This window comes from Tupaia chinensis, unplaced genomic scaffold (genome assembly GCF_000334495.1).
Source record: "Tupaia chinensis unplaced genomic scaffold, TupChi_1.0 Scaffold000678_1, whole genome shotgun sequence".
Lineage (NCBI taxonomy): Eukaryota > Metazoa > Chordata > Mammalia > Scandentia > Tupaiidae > Tupaia > Tupaia belangeri.
In genome coordinates, this window is record NW_006160202.1 from 1,483,215 (window position 1) to 1,488,360 (window position 5,146).

General features: G+C 38.6%; 1 pseudogene; it reads left to right on the top strand.

Moving 5' to 3' along the window:
- The first annotated feature begins 527 nt into the window (after positions 1–527).
- LOC102503314 (histamine N-methyltransferase-like) lies at positions 528–2,041 on the top strand (annotated as a pseudogene).
- Positions 2,042–5,146: the final 3,105 nt, after the last annotated feature.

The window sequence follows — 5,146 nt, forward strand, 5'->3', positions numbered from 1 at the left end:
TAGAAAATAAAAAAAAAAAAAAAAAAAAAAAAAAAAAGAATAACAGTGCACTTTCTCCGACATAAAGCAACTTTAATCAAAACTACATAGTAGTAACATGGGAATGAATTCATAAATCAGAGGAGGGGACCAGCAGATGGCATTTTGGTTACGTCGCTGGCTCCCACATAGTTGATTGCGGTTTGAATCCCAGACGGGCGGCTTAAAACTCACTCTGGGGGGACCAGCAGGTAGCGTAATGGTTGTGTCACTGGACTCCCACGTAGTCGACCGCGGTTCGCGTCCCGGACCCGATGGCTTAAAACTCACGCTGGACACGTGTGCGTGCGTGCCCAAGATCCCGAGAGGAGAATGGAGGAGAAGGGATTGCGGCGTGGCCATCCCCCCTGAGGGGTGATTTCTCGCTTTCTGTCTCTCTGTCTCTCTCTGTCTGTCTGGCAAGCGCACGAGCCCTGTAGCGAAAAACCTCTCCAAAAAAAGAAAGAAAAAAAAAAACAAAACAAAAAACAAAAGAAAACTCACTCTGGGAGAACAGCAAACATGGCATCGTCCATGAGGAGCTTGTTTTCTGACCACAGCAGACATGTTGACTCTTTTTGGAGGTTTCTCAACAATTCCACAGAACACCAGTGCATGCAAGAATTCATGGACAAGAAGCTGCCAGACATAATAGCAAGGATTGGAGGCACAAAAGCAGGAATTAAGATTCTAAGCATAGGTGGAGGTGGAGGCGAAATTGATCTTCAAATTCTCTTCAAAGTCCAGGCTCGATACCCGGGAGTTCATATTGGCATGAAGTGTTGAGCCAAGTGCCGAACAAATCACCACATACAAAGAGCTGGTAGCCCAGACGTCAGACCTCAGGAACACAAAGTTTGCTCGACACAAGGAGACAGTATCTGAATAGCAAAATAAAATGATGGCGAAAAAAGAGCTTAAAAAATGGGACTTTATTCATACGATTCAGGTGCTGTATTACATAAAAGACATTCCAGAGGCTCTGAAATTCTTCCATAGTCTCTTAGCTACTAATACTAATTCTCATTATTCTTGTGTCAGGAACCAGTGACTGGGACACGCTGTGGCAAAAGTGTGGATCCCACTTACCCTGAGATGACTTCTGCCAGCATGTCACATCGTCTGACCTCACCCAGCTGCTGGACCACCAGGAGATTATGAGTGTTATGACTGTCCACCATGGACATAGCTGATGGCTTTATTGATAGAAATGAAAATGGAGACCTGCTTTGACTTTTTGACAGAAACCTGCAGCTTTACCACAACAGCATCATCTGATCTCAAAGAAGAAATTATGAAATATCTACAACGACCTGAATTTAATATTAAGAAAGAGAGGAAGATTCTTTTTAACCTGAGTTTCATATTGGTTGAGGCATAAGAATCAGTCATGTGTATTCCACGCTGTGGCAAAAGTGTGGATCCCACTTACCCTGAGATGACTTCTGCCAGCATGTCACATCGTCTGACCTCACCCAGCTGCTGGACCACCAGGAGATTATGAGTGTTATGACTGTCCACCATGGACATAGCTGATGGCTTTATTGATAGAAATGAAAATGGAGACCTGCTTTGACTTTTTGACAGAAACCTGCAGCTTTACCACAACAGCATCATCTGATCTCAAAGCAGAAATTATGAAATATCTACAACGGCCTGAATTTAGTATTAAGAAAGAGAGGAAGATTCTTTTTAATTTTAACCTGAATTTCATATTGGTTGAGGCATAAAGTATTTTGAACAATGTTGGTCATTAATTTATTTCCGTATTAAAATTACAAATACATTTCATAGCAAAGATGGAACGTAGTCTTCTGTATATGAAATCTAGAAAATTCTAAGACATTCCTGGACTTCTGTGTTCAATCATATGGGATATTACTGGTCTAACCCTGTTCCTCCCTCCAGACTGAGAAATCTCTATGCAGGCTAAGCATCATATAAACTAGAAAAATGAGACAATTGGGTTTCACTGACTTAGGACAATAAAATCGTCTGTATTTGTGGATTGTATTGGAATTTTGTAGACTACTAATAAAATTTATGCTATATGTTCTTTGAAAACAAAAACATAAAAACTCACGCCAGGTGCGTGTACATGTGTGCCCAAGATCCCAAGGGGAGAATGAAGGAGAAGGGATTAAGTGTGGCCATCCCCTCGAAGGGTGATTTCTTGCTTTTTGTCTCTCTGTCTCTCCAGTGAGCACACGCACTGTATAGAAAAAATATTTCAAAAAAAAAAATTAGAAGAACAGCATCAAAATTTTAGAAACAGAGCCAAAAATATATGTAAATGTAATATAAAATCAAATGGCATTTCAACAGAAATTGACTTTGCCAGTGGTGCTGCCATGACTGACTATCTAGAGGAAGACAAAATTAGACACTTACTGCATACCATAAACACTCTTTTTTTGGGTTTCTAGCTGCTACAGGTTTTGTAGCTAGGGGAATCGTTGGCAGGATGGTGCACAAAAAATGTGAAAAAAAACTTGGTACTGTTCTCACTCCAGATACTTGGAAAAATGGTGCAAAGAATACCACAGAAAGTGGTGGAAGAAAGCTGAATGAAAATAAAGCTTTGATTTCAAAAAAAGCAAGGTGAGTAAGAGTATCCAGAAGAGTAATCACATAAATTGGCATATTTTACTATTAAGCCTATTGGAGTGAATTCAATTTGCATGATTTTATTGTGATAAAACCAAGTTAAGTAGGTTAAATAGTTTTTAGCCATGTTATCTATTATAATTTGCTGATTTCTCTGTTTCTCCCAATGTTATCAATATATGAAAATAATACTATTCTATTTTTTTTTTCTAATTTCACTAGGAAACATGATTTTTATATTATTTATTTCTTAATTATTCTACAAATCAGAGGCAACAGAGAAATGTGAAAAGATCATAAGCTTTAGAGTCAGACTTAAATTTGAATCTAGGGACTGGCAGGTGGCATGGTGATTGAGGTGCTAGACTCCTCCCACATGGCTGACCACAGTTTGAGTCCTGGACCTGGCAGCTTGCTTTCTTACTTTCCCTCTCTATCTCTGTATCTCTCTGGTCAAATTAAAATAATAATAATGCTGATGAATAAAATTAAATTAAATAATTATAAAAAAAAATTTGAATCTAGACTCTCACTGTCTAGCCCTGTGACTATAAGCAAGCTAAGCTAACATGATGCCACCAGTGGAATGTTTTATATCTGACCTCAAGTAATAGGTTGTGGTCAAAATGCTACAGTATAAGAATATTGTATAAAATTACCCTCAAGTCTTGTGTATGAGGTGTATAAGAAATTTAAATAAATCTTGTTTAAGACTTGGGTCCTATCCCCAAGATACCTCATTGTGTATATGTAAATATTTTAAAATCGCAAATCCAAAACACTCTGGTCTCAAACATTTCAGATAAGGGATATTCAACATGTACATTTCTCTTTCTTTAAAAAAATAAAAATGTCTCTAGATTCGACCCATATGGAAAGAACAAGTTCTCTACTTGCAGAATTTGTAAAAGTTCTGTGCACCAACCGGGTTCTCATTACTGCCAGGGCTGTGCCTACAAAAAGGGTAAGCTTTTCTTAATATCATTTTTCTATTCATATCAAATCTACTTCATTACTGCTGATTTGGAGAATAGAAAGGGCCTTTCATGGAACCAGCAATTGGCGTAATGGCTATGTTGCTGGACTCCCATGTAGCCAACCGCGGTTTGAGTCCCAGACGCAGTGGCTTAAATTCACTCTGGGCATGTGTGCGTTCGTGCCCAAGATCCCGAGAGGAGAATGGAGGAGAAGGGATTGCAGTGTGGCCATCCCCTATGGGGGATGATTTCTCGCTTTCTGTCTCTCTGTCTCTGTCTTTCTGGCGAGCCATAAACATTCTATTTGAATTAAAGAACAAATATGAAAAATTTTAAATTTAGAATAATTCTTGGTGTGAGAGACATGTTTTGAGCCAAATTTCAAAATTCAGAAGTCATAAAGTAAAAGAGTGACAGATTCAAATCTGTCAAGCAAAACAAAACAAAACCAACCAAAAACAAAATCTTCATATATGGGAAATGATACCTTGAGAAGGTAAAAAGAAATAGTAGCAAGACAGAATTTGCTAGTAATACATATGATGTATCAAGGTTAATATAAGTAACATAGAGAAGATAATTTTAGGTCAATATGGGATTGTAAATTCATGTGGCCGCCACTAAGTCCTCCTCTCCCAAAGATATGTCAACAATTGACACAATTTTTCTGATTTAAAAATTTGCTAGAGGGTGTGTGCATTCACCAGAGGAGAGAAAAAGTGAGAAAGTACCCCTCATGAAAAATAATTACACCACAATCCTTTCTCTTCCATCTCTCCTTTTGGGATTTTAGACATGTATGCACATGTGCCAGGATGTTTTTCAAACTGCCAGGTCTGGGACTTGAACCATGTAGTTAGTCATGGAGGAGAAGGGATTGATGTGTGGCCATATCCCCAGGAGGCAATTTCCCATTTTGTCTTTCTTCAACAGGCACAAACTCCCTATGGCACATAAGTAAATAAATAAATCTGTGAAAAGATAAAGAGGGAAAAGAAACATAAAAGGAGACCTGAAATTAAAAAAAAAATTAATGGACAGGAAAATTAAACATAAAGTTATAGTCATTCACCATTCATAAATCTGGTGTAATTCCAATTAAAAACCAATGGAGATTATTTTTGATTGTGTGTATAAAACTTGACAGATTGGGACCAGAATTAAAAACCAATGGAGATTACTTTTGAGAGTGTGTATAAAACTTGACAGATTGGGACCAGCAGTTAGCATAATGGCTGTTGCTGGACTCCCATGTAGTTAACTATGGTTCGAGTCTCAGACTGGATGGCTTAAACTCACTCCGGGCACGTGTGTGTGCGTGCCCAAGATCCCGAGAGGAGAATGGAGGAGAAGGGATTGCAGCGTGGCCATCCCCCTTGGGCAGTGATTTCTCGCTTTCTGTCTCTCTCTGTCTTTCTGGTGAGCGCACGCGCCATGTAGCAAAAAAAAACTCGCAAAAAAAAACCAACCAAACAAACAACAAAAAAAAACTTGACAGATTCTAAAATTCAAAGAAAAAGGTAAGGTCCTAGAATTATCAAGGC